At 40.8% G+C, this 18,993-nt stretch overlaps 1 protein-coding gene across 3 annotated transcripts in view; it reads left to right on the top strand.

Annotated features, from left to right (window-relative positions):
* Positions 1 to 414: 414 nt before the first annotated feature.
* The window catches only part of RNF182 (ring finger protein 182), a 31,962-nt gene continuing 13,383 nt past the window's right edge, over positions 415 to 18,993 (top strand). For 2 of the 3 annotated variants that reach the window (XM_057424377.1, XM_057424374.1), the window contains exons 1-2: positions 415 to 478; positions 6,542 to 6,684. The gene's annotated coding sequence lies outside the window, so the exon portion shown is untranslated. Of the gene's footprint in view, positions 479 to 6,541; positions 6,685 to 15,780; positions 17,587 to 18,993 lie in introns of those variants that run through there. The other variant, XM_057424375.1, reaches the window with a different exon arrangement.

Raw genomic sequence — 18,993 nt, 5'->3', positions numbered from 1 at the left:
AGGCGGAGGAAGAGTCCAGGGTATTCCTGAATGAACGTCTCCATCACCCCACACCTCCGCCCGGCGCCCGCCTCCCTCCCGCCACTCGCCGGTGTCGCTTCGAGGCGCAGCCAGTTTCTATAGCGACGGCGCTGATCCGCGGCTCTTCCGAGTAGTAACAAAGCCGGCCGCCCGCCCGCTGCCGCGCCGGAGCTGAGAGGGGACGAGGCTCCCTCTCCCGAAGACACCCCGCTCGCTTGCGGCGCCCGGACAGGTACGGAGCGAGGGGCTCTTTCTTCAGCGGCTGCCACCCGCCCCCTGCGCGGTCGGGCCATCGCCATGTGGCCGCGGTGCCCCAAGCCAGGCGGCGGGGCGCGGGGACCTGTCGCGGGGTGACGGCTGCGGGAGAGGCTGGGCTGCGGGCGTCGTCTGAGAGGAGGAGAAGGACGCGTCCGCGCCTGTGGCACCTGATAGGGGGGAGCGGGGAGGAGTGCCGCAGGTACGCCGGGCGACCCCGCTCCGATTCCGCCTGGGCAGGGCCGGGGGCGCAGCGGCAGTTCAGCGCCCGGATCGCCGCGGCTTGGCGGGGTGGGCCCGGCGGGTCGCCTCCACCGTCCCGCGCCGGCGTGAATGCCGCGCTGGGGGGGGGGGGAACGACACGGGCGGGCTCCGCGCCCTGGGCTGCAACCGGTGGGCTTGGCTTTGCCTCTTGGCCGAGGGCATCGATTCCCTTCCGCGGTTAAGATCACCCTCGATAATAGTGGTCTTGGTGGTGTTGGCTTTGCCCCCTTGGAAATTTGGGGGTTACAAAGTTTGATTTGTTCAGTTTTATAAAGTAACGTTGAATAGGGTGATAGCTTTAAAATGCGCTGCTTAGTTTAAGAAAAAAAAAATCAAAAGGATTGATTGGTATTGAAGAAATTACTGCTTCTTTTTAGGAGTAAGTGTACCAAAAGGTTTTACACAAAATGAGTCTGTAGCTTTCAAAGCCAGCTTAGCTCATTCGAAGACGGAGCCGCGGTAAAATGGTAGAGGTGATAAAGGCGTGCTTATCTCGGGCAACCAAGGTTAGTTAAGAATAAGCTACCCTTAGCCCCTGAAATTCTCGTGTCAGAGGGTCGATGAGAAGGTCATTAGCGGGAATGAGTTGCCTGACCGATGTTTGTAGTGACTATATGAATAACATTTGAATCGTAGTGACTACAAATAGCCATGCATTTCAACAGAAGTTTAAAATTCAGAGCAACTTCCCAGTGATAACAGAACTGCTGACCTTGCATGATGAGGTCCGAAGGAGCAGCCATTAAGGTTCATTGCTGAATGATTTAGGAAATAAATTAGTCGATGGGCCAAGGCGAAGTTGTACTGTGGCATGTATGCAGCCAGCAGGATGCTGTAGATGAGAATCTTCTTGGATATGAACAAGAGAAAACCGGGAAATAGGATGTGAGATGAGGAGAGTGTGGCTATCATAGTTACTGAGTGGGCGGACAAGAATCAAAATTTTAAGTAGTATGTACTGTATATATCAGATTTGATATTCAAAACACTATACATAATGTAATACCAGCATATTGGAACCCAAAGGCTAAATATTGACTGCAAGAAGTTTGAGAAGTATATAAAAATAGTGACTGTTAAATGAAAAGTGGAGCTACTGTTACCATCTAAGTAAACGCTGTGAAAATATTTTATAGTGTGGAAAGAGGCGATGCAGCTCTCTTTAGCAATCATGAATACAAGTAGCATATAAACTGTAGACAGGCTTCTCTTGCAAGAGATGTTTAACTGAAATTAAGTTTTAAATAAGGGTTAATCAGGGTTAAACAATTCTGAATATAAAAGTTAAATGAGTAATATCAGCAATAGATACAATGGAATTAAGGTATAATTTGTTAAAAATAAAATCACAAATAAACAGACAAACAGAAGTGGAATTTCTTATGTATATTGATTGTAGTGGTTTGCTCAGTGTTTATAAGTGTTTGTCCTTTGCTTCTTTCAGAAGCGCCACAACAGTTGTTTTGTTGAAAAAGTTATAACCTTCTGAATGACCTCTGTTTTTCATGCAACACTGAATAGCAAGCTCTTGAGTTTATTAAATGTGTAAAAATGGGGACCTCAGATTAGTTTAGCATGATGGAAAATCACATTTCAAGACCATACTCTGGGCTATCTGAAATTGAATGCACCTAGTAGGAAATAAAAGGTCAGCTGTATATAATAAAGACCTGGGGAGTTCTATTCCCTTAGCTGTGTGGCAGGGAATGAGAAACATCAGAACTCAATATAATCTTGCCCTGAAAGATGAAGGGATACGCAACATATTTACGTTTAACGCTTCCATGTGGTATTTCAGTCTTGAAGTTGTTCCATGTGGAACAATTGCAGACTCCACTTGATGAAGTTTATTAGGGATAAAAACAATGTATTAGTTAGTTGGGGCAGTACCAGGAAAGAACCCAATAGCCTACTATAGATAATATGTCCTGTAATAGGCTCTGACATGTATAAGACCTTCTAATGGTCTGAACAGTTCTAGCACTTAGATCACAGTCTCTCAGAGTGTCATTTCACACCTTTCTGATGCTCCTCAGTCCAGACTAGGTTTACAGGAAGCCTGTTCTTAAATTGTCATGAAAGTGTCCTCTATAGCTGTGCACTCTGTACAGTGACATAAGGCCACTGCAGGAGTCTGCTTGCCAGTTTTCCTCTTGTTTTAATCAGTCCGAGTTTAACGTGTTCGTCTATATACTAGGTTTGATGACTCTGTTAAACGTTTTTCTGGAGATGTGTGTGCACCTGCTGAAGCCAGTGCCACTTACCACCTGCTGTCTAGAGACTGGTTTCAGTCCTTCCAGCAATGTTGCTAAGGACTATTAGGGATCCTCAGAGAGCAAAGGTTGGGAAATTCTCCTGTGGCCTTTGCACACGTTGTGTGCTGAAGCGCTTCCTATCCAATATAAACTACTGTTCTGACAATAACAGTATTGGTAGATGTGTACCTTAGAGTAGTGTAACATATGATAACTGTGACTTTCTAGTGTAAAGAAAACATTTGCAAGTGTGAGTGCTGTGGTAAGCTGCAAAGAGCTCAGGCCTCCTGAAAACATACCTTACGTTTCAAATTCATATGCAAAGATACATAAAGGAGTACAAGATACACAGCTTTTAACCTATTACAGCTCTACAATTGTTTAAACCCAATCTTCTGTGGTTTCATTCAGCTTGGTTTTCCTGCAGACATGATGTAGTGCAGCATTTTAGTCATAATAAGTGCCGTAAGTAAACATACCTTTCCTTTTCCTGTTATATCTTTTTCACTATTGACAGAGGAGTCCAGTTTTTCAGATCTGATGGTAGCTTTCAGCTGAGTTATTTTGCAGTGAGAGGATGTTCATGTGCAGACTTAACTTCAGTAGATTTCCAAATGGGTGGAAGTCTGTGGTAACTCTCCAGTCGGAAGTCTTTTATTAGCTGTCTAGACAAGATCTACACAAACATTCTGTGAAAGCTTAGATTACACAACAGCAATTTAAGTATAGTCTAGGTAGTGTGAAAACCTGAGATGCTCCAGTATCTCCAAAGTATTGAGCAGAGACTTGATATTTATTAATGCTTTACCTGTTATCTGTTGCCATTTCCAGGAAATCTAGCCTAAGTGTAACAAAGTTGTTCTATGATAGACTCGGGTTCACAAGCGTTTTGTAGATATGTATTGCCTTTGGAAGCATCATCTATAAAGATTACTAGTGATGGTGCTGCAGTGTTCAGAAATTGGGGAATGGCTGGGGATGGACTGTCTTATCTCTCTGCTTTCCAGCCTCAATTAAGAACTGTCCAAGTTACTGGGAGAAATGGCAGCCTGGCAGAAAGAAAGGAGTGTGATAATCTGGGTTTGAGAGCAGCCGTATGGAAACCTGAAAGAACCTGAAGGTTATGGGCCTGCAGTGAGGAACAAGGTGCGGTTTAATCTGCAGCCCGTGAGAGTTACCTGGGACTGGCATGAGGAGTCAGGTTGAGATGGGACTGGGACAGACTGGTGGAGGAGACCCAGGCAGGAAAATCTGTAGATATCAGGCTGTGTGCTCCCAGTGGATAGCCCCCTTAGGGGCTGCATTTTTTTGTAAGCCTTCAAGGCTTTATTGTCAATATCTGCGGCAAAAGATATTGGTCAGGAAACCCAACCTTTCAATAATTGTTTGAGGGCAGCTGGTGTTCCAGGCAGGGGAGCTCATCTTGGCAGACAGTTCATGGCAAATAAGGAAAACTCCTGTTTCAGATGATAGATGGATAGCCAGTCTGTAAATCCCAGGCAGGAGATGTGCTCCTGTGAACAGAAAGGAAATATTCTCCTCTTGGTGACTCACAATCAGTGACCTGATCAGAGTCTGCTTGAAAAAGCATCTGACCTTGAAGCTTCTACTGTAGAATAGCTTTATGTGAAGGTATGTCTTGACCCCTGAGGAGCTGTCCTGCGGGTGTTTACAAAGAACCTGCAGAAGTCATTTGTCTCCTCATACATGATGGGGGATGTGGAGTGTCTCCACGGTAGTATTCTGTGGTGCAAATAAACCTCAAGCTGATACTGGCCTTTCACCGTTTAAACAATTCCTACAAGTAACTAACTCTCAAAAAAGCTTGAGAAGGCTTACTAGGGCTTCTACCACTATTGAAAATATTCGGCTTATTTAACTAGAATTTTGTAGTAACACCTTAAGCAGAAATTTTGTGTAGTGTTTGAATCGCCCTTTGTCCAGGTGGAGTGTTGTATAACATGTGTAATGAGGGCTTTTATTTTCCTGTACCTTTTCAGTTCACTGAATTACAGTCATATGCTGTTAAAGTGCCAGCCACATGAAAGTCAAAGAAAGAAACAGTGCTGTGTTTGGTGCTAGGTACAATGAGTGGGTTGTGGGGTCACAAATTAAACAATGAGAATAAACCAAACCATTCACTATAATTGCAAACTATCCCGCACACTCAATGAAGCTTCCTGTGGAAGAAAATTATGTGTGATTGTATGACTAAAACTGTATTGTAATACATATATTCAGTGGAAAGCTGATGTTTTGTAATGCTGTAGTACTTGGCTTTGCTTTCAGTATATTACAGACGTTTTACTGCGTCCAGTAAATCAAAGAGTGCTTTTGTACCTGATGCTTTACTCCCATAATCAAGTTGCCTCTTATTCTCTGATAAACTAAACAGATTGAGCTCTTTAAAGCCTTCACTTGAAGGAGTTTTATTCAGCTCCTGAATAATTTTTTTAGTGACAATCTCACTGTTCTTGGAGAAACTGTCCAGTCTCTCAAGATCCTTTATAGAATGTGAATATCAGAACTATGCAAAATATCTTTGATTTACTCTTACCAAAGCATAAATGGTACTGGTATCTGGAGCTAAAAAATAGCTATGTTTCCCTCCTCACCCATCCCATGTTGCTAAGTCCATGTTGCTAAGATCTCATATGCAGTGATTTGTCCTCTGTGATTTCTGTATGTCCCTGCTTGTTGCTGGGGGTGTTGGACTAGATGACCTTTAAAGGTCCCTTCAAACCCAAACTATTCTATTCCATTATTCTGTATCCTTTCAGATTATTTGTTTTGCACTAGACAGTTCCCTATTCTCAAGGACTGGTTTGTTATTTCCAGGCTGTGTATGAGGTTGTATTCAGGTACATTTTGTTTCAATGAGCCTGTTTTGCCAAATAATTCTGTCCTCTTAATTATTTACTTTTCTGCCATATTTTTGTGCAATTCATATAATTTATCAGAAGTTATTTTATATTTCCCTTAAGTCCACTAGTAAAAACACTTATTAGCCTAGTGCTCAGCTCCCCCTTTAAAACATGTCTATTTGATGATCCCTTTTGGCAGTCATTATTGGAGAAATGTGTGTACATTTTATGACTACGTGCTTCATTCACAGTGTGACGTACTCAGTTTATGTGAATAGTCATACCTTTCTCTATAGCAATCTGATGCAATAATAATGCAACTAGAAAGCACTTTATTGTTAAAGAGAAATGCTGTTTTCTTTTGTTAATTCTTCATTTTGTTTGTATCACTGGAGCAAGGTTCTTAAGTGGAAGCACTCTGCATTTTTCAATATTCTAATGTATGTCTCCTTTCTTCTATGTCATCTCCATGGCAGACCTGGAGTTGTCTTATCCTCCCTGTAGGTCTCTGAGATAAATCCTTGATGTTTGTGTTATTAAGTTCAAGGTTGACACCTTGAATAGCGCTTGTTAAGTAAATGAAAATGAAATACAATGTTACTAGTCAGTTCTATCAAAAAAGACCAAAAGATCTGTCTAAAAGGGAGAGCACCTTCTAGCAGTATAGCTCATGTTATTCCTCACTGGCCATTAGGTGGTATTTTACACTTCAGAAGGCAGGCTTGGATGCCTACTCATTTAAAGATCATCTAACAATGAAAAAATTCATTTCTGTCCCTCTCTGTCTTTTAAAAACTAGGAGCAATGTAAAACCTGTCCTTTATACCATAAGTTTCTCTTAGCCTGAAATATTAATACCTTAAAATACCATGTCTCCCACAGGACAAATTGAACAGAGAACCTACCAACGATGAATCATCTGGTTTTGTTAGTAGTCAGACGCTTTGGTCATGGATGGATGGATGGATGGATAGATGCATGAATAGATTGAGCCCAGAGCTGTAAGCCAGCCTGGCAGCTAGTAGGTAAGTCCCTGGAAGCTCACCAAAATGTTTTCTCAAGCATCATATCTCTGTTTTACATATTGTATTTTGCCAAATCATATCCTAGAATAGGTATCTCTTAAGACAATAGGATCACACTTAAGCATATATCTACTTTTAGCTGAACTTAAGCATGTGCATACTTGTATATGCTCAAGTAGGGATCTGAAGGAGAATGCTTTCTTGGATGGGGAGACAGAGAAAACAGCTCTTACAAGACTTGGAGTGAGGCAGAGCTGAAAATTACTGGTGTGCAGGTGATTTAAGTATGAAGTAATAATATTGCATGGTTATGGATCCCACAAAAATCCTACATGAAGTATATTTCTAGTAAATATTATGTAATAGGTCTCTTAAGAATAAATGAAACAAACTCCCTTACATGGCTATCTTGCCTGTCTATGCCACCTTTCAGGCAAGTTAAGAAAGCATTTAAACCCCTAGAATGGAGAAACATTGAGTGCAATGATGTCTCCCTGCCTTTGCCTGCTATACCTCCCAAGATAGGTTGTCCTACAGCAGTGTGCTGTGCTGGTGGGTCTGGCAACATTTGCATTATGAAGCCTCTTTTTATGAACTTAATGTAACATGTTCAAAACATCTGCATCATGCTTGTGTGGTTTTTAGGGACTGAGGATAATTTTCCATGTGTCCATCAGTGTAAATGTAAGGCTTCAGTAAGATATGCTGACATAGTCTTATTAAAATATGACTTCTCATTGACTTTGGGACAGGGAAGAGGGAGGCATGTCACAGTAAAATATAGAAAGAAACTTGCTGGAGTTCTTTTTGATGCAGTTTTGTTATTCAGATTTGGCTATGAATAAGTTGAACAGCCTTCTGAACTAAGTTCCCTGTTAAAAATTAAGTCTTCCACCTATTTTTCTGTTTCGGTAAAATTATTCATAAAAAATGTTAGTTGTGCCAGTCTTGTCATTTGTTTTCAATTTTAATAACATCAATATGATGCTTGACTCACTCTTTGTCATGTATATAGATAGCTCCTACTTTGTGTGTATTTGAAATTCTGTAGGTCTCTGGAGAGGGTAACAGCTGTAGTTCTAGTCCATGCATGAACACACGTGCACACATTTATATTTGCTACCCTCTCAAGAGAGCTATCATATTTTAAATTATGCAAATATACAGACACATGTATTTGCCAAGTAAACTAAGGGTGTAAGTTGACATCACAGATACATGTATGGAAATTGCCTACTTACACTGCTGTAAATTACTGTACAAGCAAGTTCATCCCTGTCACCTTTTCTTTGTCTGTTGCTCAAGGAAAAGAAACAAATTCACACAACATGATTAATAAAGAGCAGCTGTGGACATAATTCTATGCATGTCAAAAAAAAGAAGTATCTATCCACTAACTGTAAAATAGTAACAAACAATCCTGCTGCATATTTGATGCATCTTCCTTTTTACTGCTTCACTCTGAACCTCTTTCAGTAGCAGTGTTGTGTTATGCTTAGGTTTTTAACACCTTTTTTTTTTGCTTATGGTCTTGTCTATGCGAGTACAGAAAACCCAACCACGCTGAAACACAGATAGTTTTTTAAAAGGTATTTCAAAGCATTATCCTAGGTGATTTATTTTGCTGCTCACACACTAGCCATGTTAGCTAAAGCACTGGTGAAGAGCAAAAAGAAGGATGAAATAATGCTATGACAAATAATAACTCCTGGGCAACAACAACAAACAATACAGTGATCAGCGCATGACTGTATTGGAAGGTAAGGTTAATATTCACCCTATTACTTCTGGCCCAGAGCTCATTTGATGAGGTTTGAAGAATTGCATTTGTCTTGGGACATTTGGAGTATTGACGAGGGGCAGCTTCAGTCAACATTTGCTTTGATGTTTCTATATGCATAAAATTGAAATTCAAGTGTGTATGTGTGTGTTACAATAAGGCACGTAGGTGATGGATTAGATTCATTATTTGTTATTTGAACATTAGCAGTATCTTTGATGAAAAAGATGCAATACAGCCTTTGCTGTGCAGAATTTAGGATCTAAACAGACGGAAGTGCCGCAGGTAGGGTATGTCAGAAAATTCCAGAGTAGGAGATTAATATCATTTGGCATCAGTTTTGAGTCTAAATGGATTGGAATGGTTTGCTGGGATTTGTGCGGCTTCTTATTTGTTTTTGTTTTTCTGTGGTAGGAAAGAAGATATGGGTCTTAGGGGAAGAAACATGAATTAGGAGTGGGATTTCTGGACTGGCATGTGGATAAGAATGAATTTCTATCCTGGCAGTATGCCTGTAAAGTCCCTAACTTTGCGTAGTGTAAAATACGCTGCAATCTTTAGATCAAATTTTCTAGAGAATACACTGAGTGTGGAACACTCAGATAATCAGCAGAGTCTGAAAGACTTGTAGAAAAAAATCAAACTGAAGCCATATATTGCAAGATCATATTCTTCTGAAAGAAGAAACAAATCTTGGGAAAGCAGTTTCATCAGCATTCATGGGATTGAGCAGTGGCACAACTCCTGTGAAGCCTGCTCCAGAAATGACATCATGTGTCTGCCATGACATACTAGGCCACTCAGACTGGCACACAAACACTGAGCGGCTGCCCTCCAGAAATCCAGTTGCATATCTCTAGCAAAAGAAAGACTCTAGTCAGAGATATGAATGGTTATTCAGCCATCTGCAGAAAGAAATGCAGTGTGCCAGGCAGCAAACAGCAAGCATCATACATTTACTGATGAGCAAATCTACGATGGGGAAACCACAAGGGATTGTGTTGATAGGAAATAGGCAAAAATTGGTGGTCTGTTTCATTAAACCCGTGGGTTCCAGTGAGGACACTGACAAAGCTCACTTCCTGTGTACAGCTCCAGATGTCCATGAAGATCCCCACCCCCAAAATTTTTAATTCACATAAGCAAAGAAAGTCACTGCCACAGCAAAGATGGGTTTTGGTCTGCTGGAGGTCTGAGAGGAAGGTAACTAAAGCAGTAGACCTCTGCTCTGCTTCCCCACAGTGCCAGCTGCCCTGGAAAGACTGAGGTTGAATGTGGCAATTGCATTCCTGCAGCGGCTATTAATGTTCTCAGACAGGACAGGCAAGATATGCACAGGCCACAGAAGCTTTAGGGTTTCTCTTAGTTACATTTGGAACCGGAAAGGGCCATTGTTAATGAATAGAAGAGTATAGAGACATCTTTGATCCCCTGCCTAGACTGAGTGAATTAGCTAAATGCTGAATATCTCGCATTGTGCCATCATTATTGCTCATCATTGTGACCGGCTGGAAAGAGCAAACATAATAATTATGAGGCATTGTGATAATGGCACTTTGTCTCAGCTTTAAATTGTTTAAACAAAGCTTCTCTTTTATTTAAGTGACTCCCTGATAATTCTGTTAAATCTTTCTTTTCTTCAGTCTCGAATCATCATTTAAATAGAGACATCTTGTGTCCTCTGCCCAAAGTGGGCTTACAGGCAGGGAACGTCTGTGTTGGTATGTGTGTGTTGCTCTTTCTTCCCCCATCAGTATCGCTTTAGAGTACTGACTGCAGAGCACAGCTATGACTGAATATTTTTCTTGAAATGTCAGATAAAATTATCTAGCTAAATATTATTGTACATATTTGATACTTGTAGATGAAAACATTATTTTGTCCAGATTATTCAAATAAATGTATTGAGCGGCTTTTCTTCTGCATTTGCAGAAATGTGGTGTTTATTCCAGTTGAGCAACAGTCACTAGCAACAGTATTCTTTCTGACGTAGTCTTTTTTATGAGGAGATAGTAGTGCTCATTCTCAATGTGAGAACTACAATTTCAGCTCTTATCCTGAAGTATCACATATTTCTGTATTTTCCCTAATATATAGTAATGGATTTAGAAGCATGGAAGCATAATGTTTGAGGCAACACACTACCTCCTCCGTAACTCTTCCTGGAAAATGCACTGTATGTTAGACCTGCTTTTGAAAATCGGAATCATCAAAAAATATTGTCCAGAGGGGTTGTAGACCTCCCATCATCACTGGGTATATCCAAAACTAAAATGGACAAGGCTCTGGGCAGCTATAACTCCAGACCTGTCTCTAGTTCTGTTGAGAATAGCAGTGGGAACCTTGATTGGTGTGAATAGGGTTGTGTTGGTCTGGAAGCACCAAAGTAACAATGGGAGAAGGATTGCTGGAATGCGAGAATGGCTGTTGATGGCACTGAGGTTAGCAGGTCATTAAGATAACCGCACACATTTACACCACGGCTTCTCAGGGAACCCACCTAAGGAGAGAAGTCGGTAAATCCTGATGACTCACAGAGGTGGGACAAGAAGAGATTTTTTGCTGTTGGTGTCTAAAGGCAACAGAAAGTAGCATCTAGCAGCAGCCTGTGGTTGCCAACCTAAAAAGAAATGAGAAGTTAGGATAAGGACTGGATAGCCGACATTCGTTGTCCACCCTGTCATTGAAAGGAATGTATCTCCAGTATGAATGCTAGATAGACTATTTGGCTACATATGCCGTGATGCTTGTGAGTACATAGGTTACAGTGATACCAGCACTCTTGCTCATTGAGCTGTACTAAACTATTGGTACTCAGTGTTGCAATATTGTTTTCTAGACTTTTCAGGAAATAAAGTTTGAAGCAAATGACCTCCAGAGGTTCCTTCCAATCCAAATTACTCTGTGATTTTGCCACTTGAATGCAGGAATTAGTGGATTATGTTCCATGATCTCCACTGCACAGGAGGTAAGATTAGTACAGTTTTATGGTCCTTACTTAAATCTTACATTTTTGTCTGCATTTCTTCCAACTACCCATGTCCTCACAGGTAAGGATTAGTTTTTTTTTTGTTTTGTTATATTTTTTTTAAATGGATTTTAGTCACCCAAATACAAGGGAAAACAAAAACCAACAAAACCAACCAACTAAACCAAAACAAAAAAACAACTAACCAACCAAACAAAAAAGAGCAAACCAAAACACCAAGCCACCACGCAAGCCCCCACTCTCCCCCAGGCATTTTCAGAGCATAAAAGTTAATTTCATATTCACAAGAGCGGTGATTCAGACTATCTGTTAAATAATCTTGTACTTGAAAAAGTTCCATTCAGTGGATCCTTTTGATCAGAAGGCTGTAAACCTCTGAAATTCAGAGAGCCGAGATTGAATTGTCATCTCAGTTGTTGTCTGAGACAAGATCAAACACAAACAATGAGGATCATTGTGTCCACTTAAAAAAAAATACAGTGCCCATACTGAACTCCCCAGTTTGCAGACCTCATCTTGTCATGTTCTTCACTGTGCTGAGCTGATTGTATGAGGCTGGACCCACAAATAATCTCTCTCATTCCTAGTACTCTTAACATTGCTGTGCATACAGAATGGAACCATGTTGTTCTAAATCATGCATGTCTGTCAGCTCCATCACAGACCAGGAGTTGTGCTTCTTGGTTTGCTTGTTGTCTGAGAAAGTACTGATTCTCCAAAAATACTAAAGGGTCTGCTAGAACCCCATCATCCACACCTTGTTCAGCCTTTAATAGAATTTCCTGTTAAAAGACAGAGTCATTTATCATGTTTGTGGTCTGACAACTCAGGAAGTAAATATTGTGAATGCATCTCTTCCCTGCATCCCTCTTTTCCCTCCCCAGTCTTTCCTGTAGTGTTTCTTTTTGTTTATTTTTTACTGTTTAGATGGTTTGGGGGGTTATGGTTTTTTGTTTGTTTGTTTTCTGGTGTGTTTTGTTTGTTTGTTTGAGGGTTGTTTTTTTTTTTAGTATCTACTAACACTTCTGATTGTTCTTGGTAGTGAGAGAATTTGGTTATAGAGCAAAATAAAGCAGTTTGCTCCTGAATTCTGCTCTGGGTGGTTCTCTAAAATTTCACTGTAGCTATTTTACTTGTATTTCCAGTATCAAAATGAATTCCACATTTTCTACCTACATCCTCTCCTGCTTTATAATTCTGTTACTGTTTACCATGTTCATTCTCATCAGTGTGGTGAGCACCAGAAGTCATGTCTGATTTCTCCATTTCTTTTCATATTCAGATTAGTACCGAATTTTCCTATCATCTATTCTGGTATAAAACACAAATTTTTCCTCACCTGTCACCTCTGCCTATGCCTTAATACTCTGTTACTTTGATTCTGTAACTTGTAATACGTAATCTACTCTTTCCTAGCTGACTTGGCATTTCTGTTGCTTCCTTTCCCCTTATCTAAACATCTTGTATCTTTCTTGCCTGTCTTCCTAAATCATGTAATTCTGCATCTTTGAAACTCTCTCTAAATTCACGTTGTGTATCAACTCAAACTTGGCTTTATTACATTCAAACCTTCTCCCCATGTATGTGCTTTCTGATGTGTTCCCTAGAGTGCCAATTCAGAAGCTGGTTTTCCTAAATATTCCCTCTGTCCACTCCATACATAAAACTCTCTGAGATTCATCATAGTCACTGCTCTCTCTTTTCTCTGATTCAAAACTCTGTTCTGTAAGGATCCCAAAACTCTGAGGTAGCAATCTTGTAAATTGTATTCTGTGCTCAGTTACATTCATGCAGCATCAGTAAGTCAATGGAACTCAGCTCGGTGGCTTTGCACAGGTATAACCAATAGCAAGATTCACTGCGGAGTTCTAGGAAAAGATAGTGGGCATTTACTGTGGAGGTCCATTTTTGTTCCATTTAGATCTAGTGCTTAATGATGTTGTTATTAAGGTGTCACTGCAAGATGTCTTGTAGTCTTTAAAGACAATTGTAATGCAGAGTGCTCTGGTTGCATTTTATGCGTAGCTAAGTTAAAATCTTACCATGTGAAATGGTTAAGGATTGTTATTGATGGTGAGGGGAATCTAAAGCTGTTTCAGAACCACTGGTGTAATAAGCCAGAGGTTCCACCTGGTATACTCAGAGAATATGAGACACATCCGAGGCTGTAATGTCTCATTTAGACATGATACTAAGTCTGTGTGAGTGTATCAAATACTTCATTCACATAATGTTCGATCAGTAAGTCCTTCAGACTTGATATCCTGCCAGTGGGGCTGCCACAATTCATGTACTCATAAACACTGTCCTTGAGATCTTGTCTGCTCCTTTCTGCACAACCCAGTGTATTAAAATAAGCCTATCTTTTTGGATATGGAGCAGTATCCTGCAGTTTTTATGAATTGCTAGATGCCATCATAGTTTTTTACTGATGATATTCCCTGGTTGGAGTCATGTATTGTAAAGTACAGTTGTTTCCAAGATTTAATAATGTGACAATTAAGAAAACACAACTTTTTTTCAATAACAGAGTGTCCTGGGTTCAGCAGTAGCAGTCATGTTTCTCCTTCGTGGTAGCTGATGCAGTGCTGTGTTTTGACTTCCAGCCTGGGAACAGTGCTGGTGATGCCGATGTTTTCAGTTGTTGCTAAGTGATGTTTACCCTGACCAAGGACTTTGTGAGGCTCATGCTCTGCCAGGGAGGAGGGGAAGCCGGGAGGAAGCAGAGACGGGGCTCCTGACCCGGGCTAGCCGGGGAGGTATTCCATACCACAGCACGTCATGCCCGGGGTGGGGGGTAACTGGGAGTTACCCAGAAGGACACGGGCTTCCGGGTGGGACTCGTTATTTTCTCTTATCATTGGTGGTAGTGGTGGTGATTTGTGTTGTACATTGGTTGCTGGACTGTTCTTGTCTCAACCCGAGGGAGTTGCACTCTTTTGATCCTCCTCCCTGTTCCTCTGGGAGCAGGGAAGGGGAGAGCCCCGGGGGGGGGGGGGGGGGGCTCGATTGCTCTCAGCCTGGCACCACTCACTGGGAGTGAGTGAACAAGCTGTCTGGCTAGGGTTTAAACCATGACACAGAGCCAAGTAGAAATTAAACGGTTGTTTGTGTCATTCTCCTAGTCAATTCAGTCTGACTTTTGCCTCAGCAGGGCTTGCACAGTTAAGAGCTAAATAAATGGGCTGGTAACAAGCTGTATAAATTTCACAAAGGATTTTGTTCTATGAAACAGTAACCAAGACAAGTGGAGACCGGTGATGAATAGTGTTCCTCAGGGGTTGGTATAGGGACTGGCATTGTGTAATGTCTTTGTTGGTACCATGGTCAGTGGGATCGGATGCATCCTCAGCAAGTTTGCTGACGACATCAAGCTGTGTGGTGTAGTTGACATGCTCGAGGGAAGCGATGCTATCCAAAAGGATGATATCCAAAAAGCCTTCACAGGCTTGAGAGTTGTTGGTTGACAGCCAACATTGGAACTAGGTGATCTTAAGGTCCTTTCCAACTCTAACTCTTCTGTACTTCTATGAGTCTATGACAAGAAGGTCAGCATGAGCTGGCAGGGTGCACTTGCAGCCAGAAAAGCCAGCCATATCCTGGGCTGCATCCAAAGGAGCATGCCCAGCAGGTTAAGAGAGGTGATCATTCCCCTCTTCTCCACTCTTGTGAGATGCCACCTTCAGTACTGCATCCAGCTCTGGGGCCCCCAGCACAAGAAGGACGTGCACCTTTTGCAGTGAGTTCAGAGGAGGATCACAAAGATTATCAGAGGGCTGGTGCACCTCTCCTGTGGAAACAGGCTGAGAGAGCTGGCCTTGTTCAGCCTGGAGAAGAGAAAGCTCAGGGGACACCTTATAGCAGCTTTCCAGCACCTAAAGGGGGCCTACAGGAAAGCTGGAGAGGAACTTTTTACAAGGGCATATAGTGGCAGGACGAGGGGGAATGGCTTTAAACTGGAAGAGGGGAGATTTCGATTAGATATTAGGAAGAAATTCTCTACTGTGAGGATGGTGAGTCACTGGAACAGGTTGCCTGCCCATAGAAGCCGTGGCTGCCCCATCCTTGGAAGTTCAAGGCCAGGTTGGATGGGGCTCTGAGCAACCTGTGGAAAGGGGGGTGTTAGAACTAGATGATCTTTAAGGTCCCTTCCAACCCAAATCATTCTATGATTCTATGAAAAACATACAGTATTCTTCTAGTACTTAATTCTATCAGCTTTTTTTCTGTTACCCCAATAAATAGGAATTTTGCCTGAGAAAGGCCTGCACATATATCCTAACAAAATATTTGCATCCAAGAGTTAATATTTACTATCATTTTCCAAGCTAACCTTGGTGAGTAAATTTGATGAACAAATCCCTTAAGTTTTTCTTAACACATCTTTAGAACTACAGGCTACCATATGGAAAGCAACAGGAAGAAGGCATTTTTTTCCAAAAGAAAGGGCTTTTTTTAACAAAAGCCTATGTGATTTGCTCACATTATATTGTCAAGTGTTGCATCTCTTTTAGTTGAATCACTCTTGATTTACACAAGAGGATCTAGCTTACAGTATTTTGTTGAATGAATTATCAATATGCCCTGTTGCTGTTCTGCTAATCAAAAGGCTTTTAACCACGCTGGCCTAAAAGTAAAGAATACCTTTATTGCTGTACTATATAATAAATTGCATCACTGAAAACACTGTACAGAGCTTTTAATTTTGTGCATTTGAGTGGGATCATTGAAAGCTAAAGGTTTAGGCATAGGTGGCGTGATATCCTATCACCTTTTGCTGTAGAAATAGAGTGACTCATCAATAAGGGCAAAATCGCCACTAAGACTGGCTGAAGTAAGTCAGAAATTTCACTCTGTATCATTTGGTCAAAAGAATTTCACCAAGCAGCAGGCATGTTCTGGCAGTCCTTTCTCAGATGCCCTTATTCGGTCCAGTAGGACTACACAGGTAGCTCTCATTTATCTGAATACATGCACTGCATTTGTTACAAGAAAGCAGGTTTGTCATCAACAATGAACCTTAGGTGTGTATTTAGAATTTGTTTGTTTGTTTAAAGCAATAACTGTTAGTATATTCAACTAATCTGCAATCTGGAAACTTTTGTTTGAATTCCGTGCTTATAGTTTGCTCATTTGACTTGATCTGATATATAAAACTGGCCTTAGCTGTGTGATGTGTGGCTGGCTTTTTGCAGCAGTCACTCGGTCTGGTGAATATGCTTAACATAAAATTCACTGTTGGTGTAGCTGTTTCTCCCTCAGTCCACCTTTGTCTTATGATCTGTTCATATAGCAGTGTTCTGTGGTGGGCATTCAGAAACAGGAGTCTCTCAGGGAAAAGGCATGAAAGTTAAAGTTTTCCAAGCTTGCTACTGCAAGCCTTTTTGCTTCAAACGCACAAGATGTTAATGGGCATGACAAAACTTGAGATGGCATCTGTAAGGAGGAACACAGCCAGACATGATGTGAACAGCAACATTTGTGTAAAGTTTTGAGTAAGTGGAGATGAAAGTCTCCGTTTTCCATGGTTACTCATCCTCTGAGATACCCTTTTCAAACTGAGACATATCTAAGTTTGGAAACTCTGAGAATGAAAGGTAAAACTTTTTCTGTCTTCTAGGATATCTCCTATCACATTTCAGAATGCAGTCTTCTGTAGCTTAACACCCAGCATAGTGACAGCTTACAGATAAGCAATATATATTGGCACGGGTTGAAGACAAACCTCAGCATATTAGCATAGAATGATGAAGTGGGAAATGGTACGTAAGTTTTGGCTGAATCTTCTACAAACCGGATTAACTTAGCTCATCCTGAACTACATGTTATTACAGCTAGGTTGCTTCCAGTACCAGATCTGGCTCATTTACTATCAACACAGCGCTGCAGTTTGAAGTTAGATGTGCTTGCTGTTGCAAAATATATTCACCACAGTTAATGGGAAATGCCTTTCAGGGTGGATTTTCTTTGGTGCACTTTCTGAGAGAGTCTTCCAGAAGCAGAGAAGGATAAATATGGCTCAGAAGTCCTCAAGTAATACTGTAATCATTTGACTCTAGAGGAGACACTAGAACTGGATTTTATTCAATTTCACAGAGCTCCTTCTGTCAAGAAGCCAAGCCTAAGGAAAAAGGTATATTTTAACTTGCTGCAAATTATGGGTCTGTGTTTGCAGAGATGTGAAAAAGTCAGATTCACAGTGGATGCAATGCTGCCTTTTGCACTGATTATTAATGCAATACTTGTAATTTTATAAACTGTGGTCTAGTAGGCTAACAAACAGCAGTACACTCTACCTATACTTCATTCGTGGAGCTTTCCATGCAAAAGTAACAGCATAAATAAAATCTAATGCTTCTTGGGTTCCAAATCAATACTATGTTTCTACAGGTGGGGGTTTGTTGTTTTTTGTTTTTTTTCATAGATCGCCTGTTCTTTGCAAATTGTATGCATTCAGCACACTGGAAATGAAGACATAGTGGAATATGTGCTGTCCACTCATGTCTAGTAAATAAAGTCACTTACACATCTCTCTGATTGCCTTTTTTGAAACAGAGGCTTACGTAGTAGAACATTCAGAAACCTCCTATTCACTTGCTTAAGTAAAAGCAGAGGAGATTCCTTATTTAAAATACTTAAGAGAAAACTGTTGTTCAGAACATCTGGTATTTTAAGATGCTCTGGGTTATGTTTCTGTTCTATCAAGAAGTATTAGTTAGTAGAAGGCAAAAATTGTTTTTCATTTCCTGCTTTATTCTATAAGCTTCATCCAAGCTGCTCATTTGTGATACTGTCTAGAAAACCTGTTGTCCTTTGGAATACTTACTGAAAAGCTGCTGTGTTGATTTTTATATTACATTAAATGAAATTCAGAACTTGTTGGTGTTACATTTTCTAGTTTTTCTAGCCTTTTATTGTGTGTTGCAAAACACTTTAACTGAAATCTGCATTCATTATTACCAGTTAAGAAAATACCAATACCTGGTTTCAGTTACTAATTTGCACTAAACCAGGTAAATAGGCAAGTGTAATAACTCTCTATGGACCTATGTATTGCTTTTTAATCCTTTAGAATTCCATTTTATGTTCTTTCTTTCTGTTTCGTGGTGATTGTTTTTTCCTTTCTTTCTAATTAGTTTAATACACAAGTTGTGTTTCTGAATATGCCTTGATTACTTCAAAAGTTTCTGAAGCAATGCTTTCCTCTCTTGGATTTTGTATTTTGAATATGCTCAACTGGCACACTTGAAACATTTTGGTTTAGTTTAACCCTTCAGTTGTTGTGGTTACAAATGGCATCAAAATGCTGTAGCTCCGCTCAAAGCAAAGACAATCTCATACCCTCCACTGAGTTTGTAGGACTTCACCAGTGTAACTCTTTTGGATGATGGAAAATTTGGAAAATCGAGGTTGTCCTTGTCCCAAAATAGAAACAGGCAACTCTTGCTGAAACACATTTTCTAACTGTGCAGATTTTCCAATTTTTTGCAGGTTCATATTGATCAGATTTAGACTTGATTGGATTAGCTGCTGTTGTGGG

The sequence above is a fragment of the Pezoporus wallicus genome, unplaced genomic scaffold (genome assembly GCF_028554395.1).
Source record: "Pezoporus wallicus isolate ANWC-B61680 ecotype Strahan unplaced genomic scaffold, APGP_CSIRO_Pwel_v1 contig_5485, whole genome shotgun sequence".
Classification (NCBI taxonomy): Eukaryota; Metazoa; Chordata; class Aves; order Psittaciformes; family Psittacidae; genus Pezoporus; species Pezoporus wallicus.
The sequence above is the reverse complement of the archived record's forward strand: the minus strand, read 5'-3'. Positions and strand labels throughout refer to the sequence as shown.